Genomic DNA, 23,963 nt, shown 5'->3' on the forward strand with positions numbered 1-23,963 from the left:
TGGTAAGCACTCAGATATATTTTATAAGTTCCCCTTTAATCGTTTGACCACTCCTACTGCCTGCTTGTGTTCCTTCCCCTATTTCCCTTATGTGATGTTAGGACAGTAATTTAGACTTCATCTACTGTTAGGATCATGGAGGTATTGAGTGTTGGGGGACAGTGAGAGATGGATGAGGGGTGGAAAGTGGTCAGCAGTGTGAGAGTTAAAGTGTTGGGGTTCAAGGTTGTGGTTCTGAATTACAGAGAAGAGGCCAGACAGCGGTTAGTGTAATGCCTCAAAAAAAGGTCACCGGACATATCTGCCTGCTCTTTATGTGAGTGAAGGTGTGTAATTGGGATTTTAATGGAGAGGATAATGATCCAGTGCATGACCCCTGTTGCAGCCGTAGGCCCCCCACCACACACCAGTGCTCTTCTGTGCTGCTGTTACTACCATCCTTTCTGTTAACAGACACAGAAAAGCGAGACCATTATTACATGCAGAGTTAACAGGACACCAAGCATATCATTATGGTGTGATTGTAGAGAGTTATTACGGTTTGCAGGAGTGCAGCTGACAAGGCTCCTGGCCTGAGCTTTCAGACCGCTAATTTGCATTTCTGGTCAGTGCTGGCTGCCCGCTCCCATTGGCGCTGTTCTCAATTCCAAGCTCTGTTGCACATGGATTTCCAGAAAAGTATTGACAAATGAAGGCTTTGTTGCCAAAATGCAATGTATCCATTTTGGAAAAAGATTTTCTTTTAGCTCAATATTTAAAGAAAAACACAAATGAGAGTATCCTTTGAAATTTTCTGTCACCATCATTTTCTCTTTGAATAGTCATAGTCTTTGGAACGGTGAATGTAATTTTGGAATGAGAACTGCAATATTGATTACTGTATTTCCAGTCAGTGAGTTTTTGCTGATGGATCTGTGATTCAGACAGACAGAAGACCTGATGATTCTGTGTTCTCATCTAAAAGCTAAATGTAGATATTGTTAGTGTTTAATTGTGCTGGCAGGTTTGATCTTTATTTGGCGAGTGAAGGCGGGGGATGATCCATAAATTCTTGGATCCCGCATCCACTGTGGTCTTCAGTTTCCTGGCATGATATTAGTGTTGTCATCAGGGCTTGACTAACAAATTAGGAAAATGATTTTTCCTAATTTAAATGGCAGGTTAGTTTGTGCAAGATCACATTAATTACATGTTCACAGCAAGCATGTCTAGGACAGATTATTGGCTTTGTGAGATCTGTTGTGCAACAAGAGAGGAAAGAGATGCCTGAAAATTGTCACTGTCCACGATGCAGTTTAAGAATCATGGGTTTGGTATGCTTTAAACAAACCAGGTGGTACAATGTGTCAGTCATCATGTCTTAAAGCAACCGTTAGTAACAACTGAATTTATGCAAAATCTTCCCACCAAATCCACAAGACGCCAAGCCCTGTGGTCATACTTTAAAAGAACCTGGTTGCCCTGTGGTCATACTTTAAAAGAACCTGGTTGCCCTGTGGTCATACTTTAAAAGAACCAATGTTGACTGTCAGTAACAGGAAACAGTCTCCTTGTTTTGTTGACCCATCTGTCCACCCTGACCTCCTCCCTCTGCTGACTTTGTCAGTCCATAATACCTTCACAGTGGGCATTGTCATTTTAAAGGCGACCTATTGTACTGCTTTTCCAGTCCTATATTGTAGTTCTGTGAGTCCTGTATTGCAGCTTTGCATGATTCAAAGTTCAAAAAAATAATTCTCTGTCTTATAATGACTCTTCATGTAGGCCTTCATTTCAGCCTCTGTCTGAAACAAGCTGTAGATGCTCCTGTCTCTTTAAGGCTCCCCCTCCCAAAGCCCACTGTCTTCTGATTGGCCAAGACCTGAAGTTACCAGGCTGTTGTTGTCGCTGGGCGGTACAGGCAGACTGAGTGTTGCTGTGCCGTTGTTGCGGGAGCAAATGACCATATATGGAACACTGGCTCCGTATTAAGTAGAACGGAGCCGTTGGTAGATAAAGCAGCTCAAAACAGAACGTTCAGAACAGGAGGAAATCTGAGGTTTTGTCTCACAGGGATTTCTTTTAAATACTTTAACCTCATTATTTGAAGCTTTGGCCATGTTTAACATGAACATCCAACATTGTAACATTGTAGATAAGTCATAAAATGTGGAAAAGCATAATAGGTCTCCTTTAACATAAAATATATTGTTTTTGGGCACTTGCTAATACGACTGATGCTGTTGCTGCGATGACAGTCTCTAGTAGACTGATGTTGACATCCAGTAGTTCATCATTTAAAAAGGAGCAAATAAATGTAGTTTAATTCTCACTTCAGACTCAACTAACTTAGCATGTCATGTTTTTTGCTGATTATTTGTATTTTCATTAATTAAGTATATTATTCTCTTCTGTCATATAAACCACTGTGCATCAGATAACAGATCAGAAACACAAAACCCCAAATGAATTTGCTTCATCAGCCAGCAGTCGCCGTTCAGGCAGGCCACCAAAGACGTGAAGATAAGACAGACAGTGAGGATCTTTGACAGCCTCCCTCCAGTCAAAGTGATCTCATTCTTTACTGGGAGTACTGGCACCTTCATCCACAACATGAGAAGGCGAAGAGTATACCACACACTGCTCGATTCACCCGCTCCAATCCTCCTGAGACTTGCTCCGCATGACGGCATGTTTAAAAATAGTGGCATGCCGTCATCGGGAACACTGCACGCGACCCCCCTCCTCAGTCACCAGTGCTGTGAATCCCAGCCACACCCCACTAAACTCAGCGGGGAGTCTGACTACGCTGGCATAGGAAAAACCAACTCTCCATGAATATTGAAAAGGGTTTTTAGCATTCAGTGTGCGTGTTGCTGGGTTTGTCTTCAGATTTAGTGAAGTGTGAAATGGCCTCACTTCTGCTGGTAGAGCAGTTAACACCACAACATGCACCTGACAGGCTGCTTAAAAGGCTAAATCTATAAGGTGCTGTGAATATTATACAGAGGTGACAGTAAATGAGTTAGTGTTACATGTGTGAGCCACATGGCAGATGTGTGAGTGACGATGTGCTGTGTGTTGAAAGTATTCTGTGACTTAATGTGAAAAAATTTTACATCTGAAAGTGTATTAATGCAGATTCCTCGGCTCTGGATTAAATAGATGCAGCAATGTTTACCGCTTAATAGTAGCTAAATCCACAAAAGAAATGGTCAGCATGTACCTCTTGTTTCAGCTGCTGAAAGTCGAAAGAAATGTCATGACAACAAATGGTTATTTGCAGGGTTGGGAGGGTTACTTTAAAAATGTAATCTGATACAATTACTAATTACTTGTTTAAAAATGTAATCAGTAACGTAGTGCCAAATAGGCAAATGATGACAAGAGAAGTATCAATGATGTGTTTTCTGCTCAGTGTATTTTTAGAGAAACATAGAATAACAAAATCTCTCGTTCCCAAAATCCATTTTTATATGTATTTATGTGCTTTGCACTATGTCACCACTATGGCAGTATCTCGCCCATCAATGACAAAAACATTGTTTTGTTGGTATTCTTGATGATATTTAAGTTTGTCATTTGGAAAACCATTTTACAATTTTGATTGGTCTACAGGAGTGGTCTAACTCTGACATTTTGGGAAACACGCTTATTTGCTTTTTTGCAAACTAATACTTTAAGTAAAGCACTGAAATAAGTAAAGCACTAATGTTTGTGGGATGGTGCTGGGGAAAAAAAGCTAAAAATGTTTTCCACAGCTCAATACACTAGCACTGAAGTACTGTGATATAGCTGAAAGCATGTCACGGACCTCTCACCTCAGCAGAGCTTCAGAAAGGATTGTGTTATTTCAGAGGTAATACAAATGGAAGAACAGGTGCAGCAACAGAGAGGTGATCTGCCTCCTGCATGGTGTAGCATTAGCTTTACAGAATGAAGGTCTTCGAATTATATGTGATGTAGCTGTTGGTCTTAAAGCGGCTGATTCATGTTTCACCTGTTGAGTCTCAAGAGTGGCTCATCTCAGAGCTGCTGCGTCTTTGTGTTGTCACTTAATTCATTCAGTTGCAGCCCCTGGGGGGATCTGCGTTCGCTTTGAAATTCTTTCTAGCAAAACAAACTGTAAACTACAAGAGGTATTGTCTGAGGTGCAGCAATGACATAAATTGATACCCCTTAGAATTGCTTATTTAAAGTCATTTAGACTTGAAATAATTTGATCAAAATTGGAGGAGAAATCATGAAATTCATATTGTAAAATCACCCAATGTAAAATAACCTCTGTACCCTGACAATGTTACACACATGCACACAGAAACCTCACGATAGCTGGTGTTCCCTGCGACGCAGGTGTGTAGGCGCTTGTAATGATGCCCTGGGAGGCTGGCTGGTTTTACAAGTGAGCCTTGGCACTGAGCATGCACCGCACCACGCTTCACACCTCTGCCTCAGACTGGACCTTATTAACTCACACCCAGTGACTCCATTCCATTCTCTCTGACCCATCTATTGGCCCTGACACAGCTGGTTCACAGGTGAGCTGTAGCATCCTACACCCCACAGGAAAAGCGCCGGATGTTAAAATCTCAGAGCAGATGGGAAGTGTGCACAGAATTACTTTTGCAGTCACCGCTGACAAACCAAACAATACTCGAAAAAATTCCTCTTTTTTTTTGTGAGGGTACAGTAGGTCAACTTAATCAAACCAGGGGTGACTGATGTAATCGGAAAGAAACCATAACAGCAATTATGCAGATGTGATTGCCAATCAGATAGAGAACCACTGTTCATTTAATTCGGTCCTCTAAACGTCCTTTAGATAAAACAATCTGAAAATTAAGGTACAATATGTCAAATATTTTAGGTTAAAACATTTAAAATATGTGACTGTTCTAGAGCTATTTTCCTTATCAAACAGAAAAATACAACCTTCTGAATTCAAGTTTCTCTCTTTCACCGAACTTAATTACCTTGTAAACTCATCTCAAAAGACACTTCACTCACCAAAACCGTCTTTCCCCTGTTCCAACAGTCACCAACTCTAGTTTGGTTGAAATAAACCCTTAATTCACCGAGTTAGATGTGGGAATATTCTGTCTCTACACGCTGTCGCTGCCTCTCAGATGCCCGACCTTTTGCGAGCTCCTCTCCCTCTTGATGCCTCTGCTGTCCCAATCTGAACCCGCCGTGTCTTTGTCGTCCCCTGAGTACTTGCCAGAGCCGGAGCCAGAGAGCTGTAAATCACCTTGGTACTGTATTCCCTGTCGTCAAATTGGCCTCCGTCAGTCTCGGGGGTCCCTGTCTAGTCATAAGATAGGGGATCTCTAACCATGGAACCATCTAGGTATGTTGAAGGCACTGTGGAGTGCCTTTTCCCTTTACTGTAGCTTGGTGCCCAAGTGAGTTAGTGTGAATCACATTCTTCTTTTAAGAGAACTGAGATACAGTTTACATTCACATTTATTCATTTAGCTGATTCTTTTATCCAAAGTGACTTACAACTTACTATAACTTACTATATATATACACTTGCTATACATGTCAGAGGGAGGGGTGTCTTGCTCAGGGGTGTGTCACAGTGGGGAGTTGAACCTGGGACTCTCACACCAAAGGAATGCGTCTTACCCACTGCGCCATCACTACAGCTTAAAGTGTGAATTTAAAGGGTGACACAGAGTGGGACATGTTTTACAGCAAGAGTTATTCTTAGTGAAATGGGTACAAAATGTCAAATCTCCATTATGGTTCAGCAAATAAAAAAACAAAATACAGTCGAGATTTTAGCTCGGAGTGCTGACGTGAACACTCATACTCCCCCTTCAACCTGAACATAATGGTTCCCCTCCTTCTTTGCCCCTCCTCACCTTCACCTTGTCACTGACCTGCCTCCCCTGAAACCAAAGCTGTGTGCACAGGGTGGCCTCTCATAATTCAATTGAATATAAACCCTAATCCAGCACATCAACAAGTTCACAGCTTCTGAATGTCATTGGTTAAACTATTGACCTACTCTTTTTCTTCCCCTTCCTTCCCCTTTCTTCTCAGCATTGAGGGGAATTTGATCTCTTGCTTTGTGTTGAAAAGAACCATGACATTGGATGCAGAAATTGCCTGAAAATTAGATTTTGTGTTGTATCATCTGGGCAGGTAGGGTTTGGAGTTACAATACACAAAAAATGATAAACTAATTCAAATCAAAGGCAAAGCCAGAAAAATTAAATTACTTGTGGATTTGTGCCTTAATCTCATCCTACATAAACATGTTCATGGGGTGTCTCTGTCAAACACCCCAGCAGCCATGTGCTTCAAGTCTGCATCTGGTGTTAGTTTTTATGCATTTGCATGGTGTTGGCATGTAATTTAAGATACATGACCGTGCATGGCAATTTAATTAGATAGCTTTTTTAAAGTGTGAACTCACCCATCGTTGGAATTTAATTTGCACCAAACAACCCCTGGGCTGATCATTTTGCGTGACAGGCAGACTGACACACATTAGGTGCCGTTTCGTGTAATGCTGAGATACACGTCTGGCATTACCCGTTGTGCAGCGGCATCCTGATTTAATTTAATGCCACACTGTATTTGGTTTGCCTTTTTTTAAATGCAAGCATTAAATTCCCATTTTTTTTGCGCTGCTGCTGTTGCCAAGTGCTGTTTTTTGTGGTTATTGTTTACACAAGCTGTTATTTGTTCTGTCATCTTACAGTTTTATTATACTAAGCAGTACTAAAGCAGCTATTGATGAGGTGTAGTGCCATATACAACAGCTGCCTATTTACCTACAGATATTTTTGCCTGATTGACCAGGGTCTCCCATGGGAGCCAAAGATATTTTGCATTGGAATATCTATCTGGTAGGGCGGCTCCAGCTTTTGCTGCTTTATTATAGGGGTGATAATACCTGGGAAAACATCTGTCTTGACTCACCACGGACTGATGTAGACCTCTGGTTTCAAGTAACACATGTAGATATTTAATTAAACTGTATTTAGGCATGCCTTAAAATGTTTTTGTGTTTGTATTTGAATTGGATACTGCTGACATTCCCTTGAGACAATATTATTGGAAACTTTAATTGCTGGCTTGTAATAAAACAACTTCCAATCCATATTTCCTGTCAAACGTTGAATGTCTTAGCTGTGTGATAAACAGGATAAAGCACACTGAGGTTGCTGTAATTGCAAAATGAGCATTTTCAAAGCAATCAATCACCCTGCTTATTTCGCTACAGTGAATCCCCTTTTCACAAATATGAGAGCTTGTATTTGCACACTGTACTAACAGCTCTTATAAATTTCAATTTAATAGGGCAATGTTTTATTTTAACAGAGATCTTTGTTAGTTATTGTTAAATGTCAATGTTTGTAACATGGTCACCGTCTTAGTTTTCGTGTTAACATGCAAACATTTGCTAATTAAACCTAAACACATAGTACAGCAGAGACTGATGGGAATGTAATTAGGAATAATGATTTAAGAGCTAATTATTTTATATTATAGGCTATAGTTTTTGGTCATAAACCAAAGTGTTGGACTATCACACTAACATTGCTATCCCCAAAGCCAAGCTGCTAGCATGCTAGCATAAACAATTTCCTGGTAAAAGTAAAGTGCCATCTAGGGTGTCGACTCCACCTTTTGAACAAATACTTCATACTTCCTTTTTGAATCAATTTCTGGGTCCAAACACAACAACCTGGCCTCTTTTGACCAGGAGCCTCCATCCAATTTTCCGTCTTCCAGCCTGGCTGTCATGAAACACATCATACAGCTTCCACACAGCCTGGTTGTCTAGTATTGATTGGCTGTTGTGTCCTGAGTGACAGCCAATGTAGTAATGCTCCACAATCTCCCAAGACAAGTGGCTCTCTGTGTTGATGATAAAGGATGTCAAAGGGCCTTGGAGCCTAAATTGAAATGGATCCATGTGTAGTGTACGTCAGAATAATGCAATTGATGTGACTTGGCAGTTAATGCTCGCTGTTGCTTTGAGGGGAAGCTGCACAGCCAAATACACGCATTGGGTAACATCATTTTATGTTTGTGGTGCAACATTTAAGAAAGACTTGTAGTTGTATAGACGGGTGAAATATTTAAGGTAGGATTGACGATGGCTAGTGCTGTAAGCTCTCATTGTGTTTGGATAAAGGGATCTCATAAGCTGCAGCAAAATAAGCAGGTTTATTGATTACTTTGAAAAAGCTCATTTTGCAACTTACAGCAACCTCAGTGTACTTTATCGTGCATATCACACAGCTAAGACCATCAACGTTTGACATGAAATATTGATTTGAAATTGTTTTACTACAAACTAGCGAATAAATTACAAGTTTCCAATAATATAGTACTGAATGAATGTCGGCAGTAACCAGTTCAAATACAAACACAAACATCTGAAGGCATGCCTAAATAGAGTTTAATTGAGTATCTACACGTGTTACTTGAGACCAGTCAAAATCAGCCCCTAGAAGCTTGTGAATCACAGTGACTTTGCAAATACCAATAAGGGAATGAAGGTATAATGGTGCAGTTTGTTCTGTAGGAGAGTCTGAATGGCTCGGAAAGAGGCCAATACGATCCCCTCCTCCAGAAGGTATTTAAGCTTTGTCTTAAATTATTCATAAAAGTGCTAATTGTCTTGATGTAGCTTTTGTTAGCTTGTCTTATTTATTGTTGTTTCTCTGTGACTCCAGGGGACAACTAGAAAAGGCGCCTCTTTATTACGTCTGTGATAGGTCGTGCAATTAGTTTTTTGTCAACATTTCGTCTTTTCTGACTTTACTCCATGTTCCAACGCTAGGCTAATTAACTAGCGGTTTCATTCCGCCCTGTCATTAAAGGCAGGCTTTCAGATACATGGATTCATTTGGTCCCCCCCCATTGTATTCTGCTAAGTATCTCTGGTATGTAACCCAACACAGCTTTCATTACCAGTTAACTGTAAAAACGATCTCTTTAACGCACAGGCAGTTTTCCATTTTCCTCTTCATTAAGTAAAGGCAGTGCATAATCTGGCTCATAATTTAATCTCTTTGCTAATGATTTACAGACGCATTAGGGGAATTAGCACAAATAATATGATTTCCACTGCCACAGTATTGCATCATGTTAACCTTGCATTCCCCCGAACAATTGCTCACCAAGGGAGCCAATTTACCTCATGTGTATGCATTTATGCACAGGGACACTAGTGTTCTCCATGCATAATGGTGGTATCAGCGGCTTTGGAGAGGGAAGGTATGGGAAGCAGGTCTCACTGGGAATTAGTCTTCCTGTAGCAGAACGGCAGTCAACCATTTAATGCATTCTAGTGGTCACTGTTTCTAAACAACCCTAAGAGTTGTATCTCCCAATCTCATATTTTACTCTAGCATGCTGTATTGGTAAAGAATAAGAGAAGACAAGTCACCCCTTTTACTTCATGTACAGTGCCTGTTTATCCATTTTCTTTGCATTCTTGCACTCCTTTATCCTCATTCTTTATCTTTTTATTCTTTAATCCTGTCATTGACCATATTGTCAGCACATAGTTGTTTGAATTCTTGTCCGCCTCCCCGCTGCTCTCATTGACGCTTAGTCTTGTTGCACGTATTGTAAGTACGGACATCAGGATCTAAGCTAGTTTAATGTATGTTTTTTAAATATGTCAACTCACATTACGTGCGTTGAAACGTGGCTGCATCTGGTGTTAGTGGGATTCCCCCGGACAAGCTCCAGCTACTTCGCCTTCGAACGTCTAAAGTTTGGGAGTATTTTAGACAGACACTCAATAACGTGCTGCTCCGTGAGCTCTGTGAATTGGAAATAGCTTCACTGCAGCACAAGTGCTGTCCACAAATACGTGAAGCAGCATGAACAGTATCCCGGGGCACTGACTGCAGCACAAGAAATATTTCTTCATCACCTTCATGTTCAAAGTCATTTCTGCCCCACTGCTGTCATGGTAATGTAACATTACACCGTGTGTCATCTAACGTTTGGCCGTTTCATATTTTCTGTTTATTTAACGGCCACGTATGAGCGAGAAAACAGCTGAAACAACATTGCAGTCTGTGACTGTCTGAACAGTCTGTGAATCGTTTCAGTTGTTTCTTTGCCCCACACTGATGCAGAAATACATTTGATTATCATACTGCATTACTCAATATTGAAATAAATCCATATCAAACATTTAAAGTTTTAAGTAAAGTAGCCTAATTCATGTCTGTTGTTGTTATTATCACTATTTACTATCAGTGAAGAGGAAATTGGATTAATTTTAAGATAAACTGCTATTGTCATTATTCTAATGTGCTTCATCAGGATGATTGAATAAAATATTGGTTAGACATGTTTTTGATTTACAGTATTTTGGATAAATTGGTAAGTTAATCAAGTAATAGGCAACTTTTTTTCTCTTTAGAATACACAAAATTAGTCGTTAGATTAATCGACTTGAAAAATAATTGTTATGTACAGCCCTACTTGAAATCAGTACTGTTCAAATCCTGCTTACTGGGCCGATTGGTCGTGCTTTGCCTCTTCAGTTAAGTTGAAAGTCTCCACAGTGGCCACATTTAAGCATCCGTCTCCACCTCGGGTGGACTTGCTGGTCAGATCACTGAAGTACTGTTTTGAAATTGAGTAGTCCCATTATAGCGATGTGCCAATGCCATTTTTAGTACCAAATTACACTACCAGACTACAAACAGCAGCATCGTCATCACACTGTGTTGTTTTCATAGATCAGTTTGTGATCACTTTGCTTAATATTAATTACACACACTGAAACCAAGACATCACGTTCTTTTTTTTGGAGTACAGGGCCACTTTGTTGAAGGGAAGGCCTGACATGACCCTACCCTTTGTCTGAAAGTCTGTGGCGAAAAGGGTATAACCCCAACTTTAAATTCTTCAGACAGCAAAGCCTTTGTTCCCATCAGATGAGCAACTTCTAAACACTCCACTGGGCGGCTGTGGGGGGTAGAGCTGTTACCCACATAAGAAGGTCGGCGGTTCAATCCCCACAGCCTGCATGTCGAAGTATCCTTGGGCAACATGCTGAACCCTGCGGCTGTTTCATCGGTGTGTGAATACATGTGAATTAGGCCTGAAATGATTGATCGATAAAATCGATTAGTAAAATGCACTGACGCAAATTCTTTATCAGTGAGGCTTCGTTTAATCCATATAACTATACAGCCCAATGTTTCGCATTGACATTTATTACACATCGCGCTTACCTTTGTGAACACGGCGTGATTATAATGGCGCTGTTTGCAAAGTGGAGGAAGAGAGAGAAAAAAAAAAGCGAGGGACCAAGAAGAAAGTGTCCAAAGTATGGGATTACTTCAAACTAAAGAAAACAACAACTCTGTAATGTTACCGTCCGTCCACTGTAAAACGAAACTTGTGTCGCCTACGGCAACAGCACGACAGCATCTGATCAGAAAGCACCCGGTGTAATACCAGTTGACCACAGACAAGGTAACAGTAACAGCAACTTTAGCATTTAACTGAAATCATGACTGATTATTGAGTTGAAAGCTAGCCAAAATAAGCCGCAATCCTCAGCTAAAATGTGCACATGCATTTGTTATTCTCCGCCTGTAACGTCACAGTCATGAGTTAACTGGGTGTTGGGGAGCTGCACCTTAGTATAACTTGTAGAGCACTCGGGTGATGTTTGTGTTGGTAAAGCAGTTGTCTAGTTGTTCGTCTGTTGATGTTGTTGGTCTGATGTTTGCTGTATTACACTATGAATTTCCGAAAGGATTGATAAAGTTCTATGATCTATCAATTTACACAGCTGATCCCGTTATCTGGAGGCGGGGGGGTTGGTCGTCACTGCTGCCAAGAAAAAGTACTTAACTTCTTAAAAGATGCATCAATGAATCGATGAAATAATCTATAGAAGCTTTGAGTACTAAAATCATCATTAGCTGCAGCTCTAATTTGCGTTCCGTGGAGTTGGCACTTTAGCCTCTGCTGTCAGTCTATGTGAGTGAATGGGTGAATGTGATTTAGTGTAAAAGCGCTTAAGTACAGACCATTTACCATTGAAAAGTTTTGGACCACCATTAGGGTTTTGGGCCTAAACACACTGGGTCAGTATGAATCAGTCGGTCTTTGTTCAGATTAAAGAGTCTATAGCCACACTAGCGGCTCTGTGAAGCAGTACTACTGTAATTGCTAATGTCAGTATGCTCACACTGACGATGCTAACATACTGATATTTAGCAGGCATTTTTGTGTTTCAGTATTGCTAACAGTTGTTAATTAACACTAAATCAAAGTGCAGCTGAGGCTGATACGACTGTCATTTATTTTCTATGTAGTTGGTCTTAAAGTATTGAACAAATTAAAATTTTCACCTGATTGTGCTATTGTGTTATTGTATTATTGTATAAGTAAGCACATCGTGAGCAATGTACAAACCTGAGTCAAATTCCTCGTATATGTACATACAGTATACCTGGCAAATAAATCTGATTCTGAAAAGAGATGACCAAAGTTATTGCAATTCATTGTCTGGGGGCCATGAATGTCTGTACAAAATTTGAATCCATCCAATGGTTGTTGAGATACTTCTGTGTGGACCAAAATGGTGGACCAACCGACAGACTGATGCTGCCATCTCTAAAGCCAAGCCGTGGAGTGGCTAAACATTTATACATAGCTCTAGGTTTACCATGTCAACGTTCTTGATTCATTTGATACAGCACCTTTATGTGAATCAGTAATCTGCAAACCGACCCTCCACCCCAACACTAGAGTAACATTAGTAAGAGGAGTAATCCATCGTTCCCATGACGCTAATTCTATCATGCGCCACTGACCTCGACCTGAGCGTATATTCACCAATGTCACCAAGATGGATCGAGAGAAAATGAGATGTATCAATACAACAGGGAGACGGGGTGGGGTGATGGAAGGTTTTGGGGTGGATCGAGCTCAGTTGTCAATCTCTTCCTCCTAGCTTGCTGCTCATGCCTGCCAATTATCAGGATGGCTGGCCTTCATCATGCAAGCTATCTCTACATGATGTGGTTATTAATGTGCTTGGCTATTGCGCCATTCTGCCTCTCTACACCCTGACTTCATCATTCCAACAGAGCAGTGATGAATCCTGCATAGGTCTGGAAAGTCCAATGTAAGAGAATGGTAAATAAATTTCCATGTTGGAGACAATTTTGTTCCAGACAGTTTAGAGTATGAAAGAAAAATATGCAGCTGATGCGCTAACAAACAAATTGCAATATGAAATATATTTAAAAAGTGGAAGAGCCCTTTATGGCAAAGACGAGATCAGATCAGCTCAGCCATCCAGGATGTGGAGACAGGCCTTCACTCAAAGCCTCACTTCCCCCAGAAAGCTTTCCTGGATGTTCACGCTTGTCCAGAAACAGCTGGGGCCTGGGTGAAGCATCAAGGGTGGTTAATTAGCCAGAGGTTAGTCATGTTCCAGCCATGTTCTCGTTCAAAAAGGATGAATGGACAACACCAGTGGGTAATGATTCTGTCTGTAGCCCCTTGTTCTACAATGCTAACTCCCAAGAGGCCATTCTGCACTGTCACTATGAATCTGATGAAGAAAGGGCACCCTAAGTTATTGAGAGTATTATTGTATACCAAGTATTGTTAAAGCACATAGAACACAAATGAATAAACACATTATGAATGAAATCATGGGTGTATTCTCATGTTGAATTGAATGGACAGATGGATGGATTATCATTTCTCAAGTTGCTCTAGTTTCAGATCTCCCATACTCCAGGGAGATTCCTGTGACAGGCCTGAGGTGTGTGTATCATTTTGTGAATACTAAATGGCACAAGTAGACACACGGGCACATGCATTCATGTTTGCACGGCATCTGTCTTATCTGTGAAATATAATACTGACGTTAGACTGGCAATTGTTGGAGGATGAAATCTATCCCCGGCTGCTTTTCTGACCTGATGAGAGGAATGTAATGGGAAGCTGTGACAATGCTAGTACCTGTCATTTTCCAGGCAGTATACTGTACTCTGTTCATCTAGAATGCTGCGTTAAATGGCCTGAAGTTATGTTTGTATCTCTTTTATGCCATGGCCATATGGGGCATCTTGGCTTCACTAGCATAGCACAACACCATCTGGATAAAGATACATAGGGGAATGTACATTATATGTTATGTACCTTTTTTAACAGAGGGGCTGTAAATATTATATTTATATAGGTTAGCAAACAATTGGCTATTTATACATACAGCAGGCATTTGGTCCAGACAGAAATATATCAACAATTATTGAATGGATTGAAATATCCATGGTCCCCAAAGGATGACTTATTACTTTGTAACTTTGGTGATCTATTGACATTGCATCTAGCGCCATCATCAGCTTAAAAATTTCCAGTAATTTGGTTTTTGACCAAATACCTGTAAAACTGACATTCCCATCAACCTCAGATGTAAGCTGGGTTTAGAGCTAATTAGCAAGGTTTGGACTGTATGACTGTATACACCGTGCGACGGTAGAAATGTGTCCACCTGTAGAGATTTGGCAATACCGCTTCAACTGGAGCTATGCCTTAATGTCTCTGCTATATTTGGGGCAGACTATGTAGCAAATGAGGGCTGGATTCCCAAGTGATATTGTGATTCTCGTGCAATCTCGCCAATCTAGCTATCTTGCAAGGTAACGTGATTTGGGCAGCAGGACTGCTTACCAAGTTCTTACAGAAGAGAGTGACACGAAAACACTGAGGAGTAGAGTGAAATAGTAAATACAGAGCTAGAGGAGTTTTTGTTCGTATGGAAGTTCCAAATAAAATAAACAAATGAAGTTAATTTGTTAACTTAGGTTCGGGAGCAGGGCCACGCCACGTCAAGGCTACATATACCGCTCCGCTAAGCCTGCCCCACTTGTTCAGATTGCTCGATGCAAGTCTCTCTGCCCGGTCTTCTGTACACCCTCTCAGACCAGCCAGACGACATCCTTCTTCCACCATAACCCTTCCCCTCTACACGCATCAGTCCATCCTCCACAATCCATGCATTCCATATTTGCATGTACCTCCAAATCACACTTGTTGTGGCATGGTCCTTGCTAGTGAAATGTGATTAAGTATGGTACAGTATGGGTGTTTTTAAAAACATCTTTACTGAAAATGAATAGAGATTAATGTATTGTGAGATATACCATACCGCTTGGCCATATCGTTAAGCGGAAAGCATTAAGCGAAAAGCATTGCTTCTCAGGGCCTCACAGAGGCTAAAATGGCTAGGGCCTCTTGTTAAACAGCAGCCAGCTGGAAACAAGGTTGATGAGAGCAGTAAACAAACTATATAATAAACATGCTGTAAACAGTTGGCATTAAAGAGGCTAAAAAGCTCATTAGCATAGCAGAGTTGGGTGACAATTCTTTGTGGGTTCTTCACTTTATTTAGTGAGTTCTGTTACATTTCACAGTGTCATTTAAATCATTGTTATAAAAAAAATTGTGGAATGGGACATTGGAACATGGGATTTTAGTTTTTTGACATCTTATTTTTAATCAATTTGCAAATTAGGGTTGGGCAACATGTTGCTGTATACCATGAAATGATGAATTAAATATGCCATCATGGGTTTTTTTATACTGTGCAAACCATCCCTTTAACATCTTGAAAGTGTATTAAGCCATTCTGAGTAATTCTGCAAATCAATTAGCATGTATTTAGATTTTTATATAATTATTTCAGTATTTAATCTTTATCCATAAAGAGATTATGATACATATCAATGATGCAAAATCAAATAACATATACCAGTATATACCAGTGTGTCCTATTCACATCCCTCAACTCAATTGCAAATAAATAAAAATATTTAGAATTAAAACAAGTCATTAGCCTTCAGTTTGCATTCAAGAAAGTATATCCAGTGTTCATTCTCTGAGAGCTGTGTATAAAACGAGTTGTTGGCCCTCCTATTGGCGGATTGCCCAGGAAGCCCTTACATTTAATTGGCCTCCAGTTTGTTTTGAGCTGCACCCACCCATTACGATCCCTCATAAACGTAGTAGTATAAAACCAAACTGCACCTGGGCATCGAGAGAGAGAACCAGGCCGAGAGCTCTGCCACTAATGTCATTAATCTCCCAGCAGTAAGGACCCCACATATTTCTCTTAGCCGTTGAAACCGTTATCTTTGAACACACTCTGCAGCTCATCCGTTACAGATTTCAATTTGGCGTCTCTTCAAATGTCTACCGTCATGGCCACTAAACCAGGTAGCCAGGGGACGGCCAATGGCGATAATGAAAGAAAAGGCCACTTCCAGCAAAAACCTGTTAATTGGATTTGGCTCTTTTTTTCCACCAATCAAACACTGTCCGTCAGGGGTGTTTTCTGGTGTGAGGGATTGCCTGTCAACAGTTGAAATGTACTTTTTTGAAGAACCATACCTGTGGTTTTGCTTTTCAGAGCTCATTGAGCTATAACTTTACTGGCGAACCATTTCCAAAGCATACCATTAGCTTTCCCTAACTTCTATACAGTTATTCATTTTGGTATGCCATGAAAGTAACCTTCATGAGAGAGTTAATCACTGGGAACATTTAGTTTGATTTCTCTCTGTGTTTTATTTAATGCAAGACATTATGCAAATTATTAATTTGCATGATCATTTCCACACATTTTACTGTCTCATTGATTAGATTGTGTGACAACATGATTGAATTCAGCAGTTTTTTGACATCTAAGCAGAGCATCCACCAAGTATTACCTGTTGTTTATGATCGTTCCCTTACCCGAATGTGACACTCTTTCTCTCCAGACAGCCCTAACCTTTTCAAGCTGTTTTTGTTTTTGCATCCCAGGAGGGACGCCAGTGCTTGCATGTCAGACAGTACATCATGAACGTTCCCATCAAATCTCTGCTTAAATTACCTACAACACTCAATGCATCATGTTGTTTTGAATATCGAGCTATATACAGAAGCATTTTCAACAGTAGATGTTTCTTTTTCAAATATGGTAAATCTTTGAATGAAAATCTCCCAGTGAGGCATATTTGGTCTCTAGGCTGCTTTAACCTTGTAAGCCGTTGTTTTTGTATAGAGGACGCACATGGAAGTCACACATCATGGCTGTTCCCATCAAACCCCTGCTTGGCTCTTTAGTGCCTTTTCTAGCATTCTCTCCCTGGTATTCCCATCATTATTGACAGACCTCAAACAGCTTCCTTAAATACTCGACTGGCTTGTTTTTGCCCTGATTCTCAAGTGCGGGGTTGTTTCAATAATTTAAAAAAAAAACAAAAAACTTGGCTCTGTGTGTCTGTGAGACCAAGAGGCACATTCTGAACAGTTTGTCTCCCTGACATTGTGTGTAAACTTTGCCGTGGCCTCTTGGGAATTGGAGAGGAATGAAAGTGGCCTTAGAACCAGAGATATAAATTATGATTCTCCTTTCTCACCACTGTTTTTGGGGGATAGAGGCAAATAATCCCCACAGGTAACTGATTTTTGGGAACGGTACAGAGGTAGGACGTTGCGCCTTGGTGGGGAATATGAGGGATGAGTACAATTTCCACAGCCAAAGAGTTGACTCAGAGTTTATTGGGGTTTTTTTTCAAATGGGGGAAACTTTAAGGAGAACTGTTTGTGTGCTCAAAGTTGTTTTAATGTCTTCCTGCAACGGGTAGACTTTCGGTCACACCATGTTACAATCCCGGTGGGATTTTTTGAGGGACCGCTGTGAGCAGCAGGAGGTAACTATTGGCATAAAAGTGGATATGGCTGAACAAATCACTTCCAGGATCTGCAGTGTAATCCGTCCATTTATGAGAAATTTAAGCAACTGTCCCCTGGTAGCCACGCTGTTTTGTTTTTTTTCTATCCTCAAGGAAAAACTCAAGCGTGACTAAACTGAGATGATTATCACATTTGTGTTTTCGAGCTTCTACCCAGGTTAATGTGTAACAGATCTCTTTTTGTCTTCCCGCTTTTCAGGATCTTTTTAGCACTGCTGGCTGTAGTAATGAACACTGATATGTGGTCAGCGGAGGAACAGTGAAGGAGCCAGAGGAATCCTGGTTTGATGTAAGTTCAACCCCTTTTCACTCATTTATCTATCCTCCTTGCTTGACGTGAATCTGTGACCTGACTCTTGACTCTCTGTCCTGCTTAATGCCAGAAGATCACAGGAACATGTCTGTTCGGCTGATGAGATTCAGATTTGAGGTGTGACCTTGTTCTTCTTGGCTTTGAAATCTGTATCATCTATATATCACTCAAGACCCCCCCCCCCCCCCCCCCCCCCCCCCCCCCCCCCCCCCTCCTGATTCCTGATCTAACTGGTGTGATGTGTTTTTTTTTCAAAGTGGTTGCAGTCAAAACTCCTCGTATTATATTGAATGACATGCCAGCAAGCTAATTGTCAAACTGTTGGCTTAATGGTTGATTATGATGCAAGGAAATGTAAATATAGTATGCTGCCTTCACTTTGCTGGCTCTTTTTTGAACAGAATTTATTATTTTTGTCAACCACAACAGTTGCCACCCAATACGCTAATCAGCATTTTTAGCTGTAGATTACAGAGAACAGCTGCCGTCATGGTAGAGTGTTTTATTTTACTACACCTAAGAGATGAACATATTACTAATGTATTAATATAAACAGGATTGCAAACCTTTATACATGCATTGTCAACACTGGTCAAGAATTTAGACTTTTTTGCCATGAATTGCACCTTTCATGCATAGTCTCACCTGTCTGTCACTCCTAACACACCTGAGAGAAAATGGCACCTGAAAAGCTCAATTTATGGCTGTTCCAGTCATTATTCTGGCTGCTATATGGATTGTGGTACCTTTTTAGTTTATGGAGAGAGATGGAAAAAGTGACAGCTGGATCGTTGGAATAGAGGTTTAATTTTAAAAGCCCTGAAAACGATATTCTCACAGTCTGCTTCTGAGCTATGTGGTCCTATATGAACACAACATTTTCTGTTCAAACATGCCAAAGTTGATAGATTTCTGTAATTGTGTTTTTATGTACACTCACATACGTCCGCACACCAAACACAATATAGATATCAACATTTGATATTTGATGGGTTGTTTATGTCTACTGTCAATCAAATCTGATGAAAGCACAACCACATTGTCCTGAAGAAGCATTTGCTGAATATATGAGTGTTGTTAAAAATATCTAAGAATCTATTTCAATACTACGATTGTTGCTTATTTAGTCATGGATATTTAGTGTTGTTGAGAATGTTTTTGGATTTTATAGTACTATATTTATTCAGATAAAAATCATAATACATTCTAACATGTCAATAACAAATGAGCAGCCTTGCAAATCCACCAAGTTGACGCTGGTGAAGGGTTTAGGGACATTTTTGCCCTTAAATGCACCTGTCAGGTGGGGTTTAATCCTGAGCTGGGACAACATCACCAGTCTCCCACTACTAACATAGGAGGCGGAATGTAAATGCCTAAGAGGCTCAATTTAGGGCATGACAGTCACCCCTGTCAGTCGTGCTTACCAGCTCGACTCTGGTACCAACTTTCTTAGGTGACTTACAGAGAGTTGGAATTCTGTATTTTAAACAAACAATGGTGCAAGCTCCGTTTTAGGTTGAGGGTTTAAGGATGCTCTGGGGACAAAATAACGTTAGCTGGTACGCAAAGCCAAGTTAAAGCATGCTACCAGAAGGTAACATGCAGTAGAAAACATTTCTTTATATATTTTTCAGTACATACAAGATCGGAATCTCAATGTTACTTGCAATTCAAGCTGAGACGGTTAGTTGACTAATTCAGTAGTAGATTGAACTGAAAATGTATCTGCAGCTATATTAAAAATTGATAAATCCGCAAAAACTCAAACTAGACTCTGGTTTAATTTTATCTAGACTTTGCTACTTTCTTTGTTTTATGTAATTATTAACTGAATATTTGTATTGGACATTTTTCTCTATTGTCTGACCTTGTACAGAGTAAACAATGAATTGATTAATTGAGAAAATAATCAGCAGGTTAAAATTTGTTCACAACATTAGTAACATTGGTAAAAATGGTTAAAGCAGAACACAAAGAATTCAAGGTTGTCAACGTAATTAAACAGTTTTGATAATTTTATCTCAGTTTATGGCTGTGTGTTTCCATATTTATATTGATAACTAACTGGGCATTTAGAATGAAGTTGACGGGAGGTGAATGTGGAACTCTTTTTGTTTGCCTTATTGAATTTAGATTTTCACTTTAAATGACTTATAATGCCTCTTAAGTATAAATGTGTGCTTAGTTGTAGTTAGTGATGCATACATTACAATTAAATCGTTTTCTATTTTGTCTTCGATTGGTTTTATTATTTCTTTAACCCTGCTCTACTACACTCTACTATACTGCAGTTGACTGAAGGTACTTAGTGTGTTTTCTGGCACACTTCACTCCTCTCCTCCCATCATGGTGTTCCTACTGGTGCCTCCACATGCTGCCTCTGCGCTCTTTGTTCCACTTCATTGGGGTGTGTGCTTATGTGTGCCTGTGTGCGCTGCTGCTGCTTGTGTGTGAATGAGAGTGTGCACCAAGAGGAGCATTTTGAGGATGGGTTGGATCTCTGCGCTAACTCCCCCACCCGATCTTCCCTGTGCGACGGGAGTGAGTGTGCTTATGTGTGTGTGTGTGTGTGTGTCTGTCAGCAGCAGTATGATGTTGAGCATAAGCCTGCATGGCATGTGTAGATGTCTGTGTGTTTCTGTATGTGGTGTGCAAATGAAGAAAAGGGTGTGTAAGAGTGTTTGTGTAAGTGAATCTGTGCAGGATTGCGGTGTGTTTGAGTGGGAGTATGCGCTGGTGAACGTTTGTAAAAGAGAGAAAATGAAACAGACTTGTATGCTGTGTATGTTTGTTGCATGCCTCTGTAGGTGTGTGTAGTGTAGACCCCCCCACCTCCACCCCACCCCACCTACACACAACTCCAGGGACTAGCATGTTCATTATTCTTCCTAAAAGAACCATTAAAATTTCATCAGTGCAATGCAATCTGTAGCAGGGCGGGGGGTAGGAGTGTGTTCATGTGTGTGTTGGAGAGGGGGAGAGAGAGACTCAGCAGTGTGAGGGGTGGGAGCTTGCATCCTCCTCTCATTCACCACTGCCTGCCTTCATGCCTCTCTCCTCCTCCTCCTTTTCTTCCTCGTTATCATCTTCTTCTTCTCTGGTGGCTCAATTCCCTCGCTGAGAGCACGCCGATGCGCAGATTACGCCTTCTGTCATGATGTGAGCCGCCAGCACCCCTCCCCTCCTACACCCTCCATCCATCCCACCTCATTCTACTACTACTACTACTACTACTACTACTACTACACATCCTCTCTCTCATGCAGGCACTGCAGGAGGATTTTTTCAGGCTACAGGAGGAAAGAGTTAGCATCCAGGACTAAAGGGTTAATAAGGTGGACAACAGTTGGATTCCCAGGGAGGATTTTTTTTCTCCTGGCTGCAGGCGGGTTTGGATATGTGATGTACAGAGTGCTGGATGGGTCTCATTCACAACATTAAGAGCTGAGTCTGGATTGGAATATCATTTTGAGTGGAATCTTTCTTTAAACTAGTGCATGGCTGGAAATGTAAAGGTGAGCCATGCTTTTGATTCCTGTCACTGCCTCTTTCTCTCGGAACTAACTTGTTGATTAGCATGGAAAGAAACCACGTGCTTGATGTATTTCCTTTATACACAACTTTTCACAGTTTTCTGTTTCGACCTTTCCTCCTCTTTTCTTTAATTAGACTTATCCAGCGCGTTGTACAGGTGTTTCTTGTAAAGGAGTGAGGCTCATTAGTGCTGCTCTTTTTCCTCATTGATCAGAAATGTGGGACTTTAAAGACTGCGGGAAGTGAGCGAGCAGTGGTTTTACTCCCCCACACCACCGCCGCCCAATCCCATATGTCGCTTTGTTTTGTCAGCATGAGCGTGAGGCGCCATCTCTCAGGTAGATCTGATGGCACTAATTGTGCCCTAATTGGTTTTCCCCTCTGCCATGGAGGTTTTTGGCTTCTGAGAGCCACAGATGAAAGAGTTTGTGGGGTGGAGTGTGTGTGTGTGTGTGTATGAGCGAGAAGGAGAGAGGTTGTTGAGAGCTGTTGTGAGTGTGTGTATGTCTGGCCAACCCTGTGAGTGTCTGTAGGAGTGAGAGTCTAGAGCTTTTGTGTGTGTGTATGTGTGTTGGTGACGATGCCTGTGTGTGTTTGTGGCGGTGGGAGTGAGTATGGTGACTGTGTGTGTGCACGCATGTTATTCGTAGGCCCATCTGTGGAGGTCTTGTGTGATGGATGGTGACTGACGGAGGGTGTGAGGTGTGTGAAGGAGGAGGAGGAGGATGAAGAGGAGAGGCAGTGGGATGGGGGAGGGTGTCGGGAGGAGACAGGGAAACTGTTCTCCCATCTGTGTGTGTGTGTGTGTGTGTGTGTGTGTGTGTGTGTGTGTGTGTGTGTGGAGCAGTACATCACAGACTGGCTAATGGAATACTGGGTCCTCTCCTGCTTCTCCACCGTCACCACACCTCACCCCGCCCTCCACACAGGATTCTGGGTGTGAGACACCAGAGGGCATTCTGTAGTTTCTGTAGTCTTGTGCACTAGATTGGTCAGGGACTGAAGTAGTGTTTCTATATAGACGATATTTAAGATTTCAGTTCTGGTAGGTTTTTAAACACCTGCGTTACTGGTGGCAAGAGTAAGTGTGTTTTTAATGATACAGTTGGCCTTGCTAGCTTATTTACTTACTGTGAGAAGTTAATCAGTGAAGAAGCACATAACACAACCGTCCCTGGAAAAATTTGCAAAACCCTCAACAGCACAGGGGCAAATGCAGTAAACCCTGTTAATCTACATGCTGCATTTCTGTATCCTTTCACCTCCTTTTAGTTTTTACAAAGCGTCGTTGTGATTCAAATATAATGAATGGAAAATCTTTCAAATATTTAAATATGATTGTAAAACAAGTTAGCAAGCCAGCCTTCGTTTCAAGTCTGACATTGAATTTTAAGTGTGAAGATTTTAAAAATCTAATTTAAATTACTTTCAAATGTATTGTTAAATTATTTATTACAGTCATCTTATCAGAATGTTTACAGACATCCTTCAATGAGTGGGGCTGTCGCACACCAAAAGTCTCTGGAAGAATATCTGATAATGAACAGGAAACGGCTCAATGCAGCAACGCCATTTTCAATCATCAACTGCTAGCAATTGATCTAACTGATTTAAGCATTCTGTTGTGCCTGCTGCCATTTGTTTCTTAAACAATTAAATGTGATTTTACGTGGTATGCATTACTACTTCAGACACTGTAGTATTTATTGCACCAGATTTATTTTATATCATTATGGTTGAGTAGCCTACCTGTTACTGTTACTGCTTCTGTGAAGTGAATGTGTATCATTGTTTTACTGTTGTGATTAATTTGCTTCTGCTGGCTGCACAATTATTTACCCCTCGGGGATAAGAAAGAATTCCTTACCTTTCTGTCAATTTCCATTTAAAAAATTTAAAATAAACATCTCAAACCCACATCCAGTGTGGTCTATAAGTACTGTTGATTTTGTCAGCCTTGTTAAAATGTAGTCTTAGTCCTGTGTCAAATGTCCTTTTTAGTTTTTGTCATATTTAGTCCACTGTATACTTTTATTTTTTTTAATCAAGTTTTAATTGACTAAAAGTCTGGGTATTTTAGTATGATTTTAGTCATAAGAAAATCAAAAGTTCTAGTTTTTGTCATTAACCATTTTAGTCTTTTCTAACTCATTAGTATAATTTTGATTAGCATTATGGTCAATCTGCTCTAACCAAAATAGAGATATTTATCATTTTAATCTTTATTTCACTCCTCTCACATATAGATACATTTTTTTGTAAAATTTTTATGTTGCTTTATTCTCATTTTTATTGCAAAGGAGACATTAACTTACCTCAATTCCCGGTGGTTAGTCTTGATATGCCGCTTCAGAGTTTGCATCCTCCAC

At 40.6% G+C, this 23,963-nt stretch overlaps 1 protein-coding gene across 1 annotated transcript in view; it reads left to right on the forward strand.

Moving 5' to 3' along the window:
- Window positions 1-950: 950 nt before the first annotated feature.
- Window positions 951-23,963, forward strand: part of nav3 (neuron navigator 3) — a 375,602-nt gene continuing 352,589 nt past the window's right edge. Inside the window, exons 1-2 of the mRNA XM_046072613.1 lie at window positions 951-1,160; window positions 17,944-18,033. The gene's annotated coding sequence lies outside the window, so the exon portion shown is untranslated. The remainder of the gene's footprint in view (window positions 1,161-17,943; window positions 18,034-23,963) is intronic.

Source organism: Micropterus dolomieu, linkage group LG16, assembly GCF_021292245.1.
Source record: "Micropterus dolomieu isolate WLL.071019.BEF.003 ecotype Adirondacks linkage group LG16, ASM2129224v1, whole genome shotgun sequence".
NCBI lineage: Eukaryota > Metazoa > Chordata > Actinopteri > Centrarchiformes > Centrarchidae > Micropterus > Micropterus dolomieu.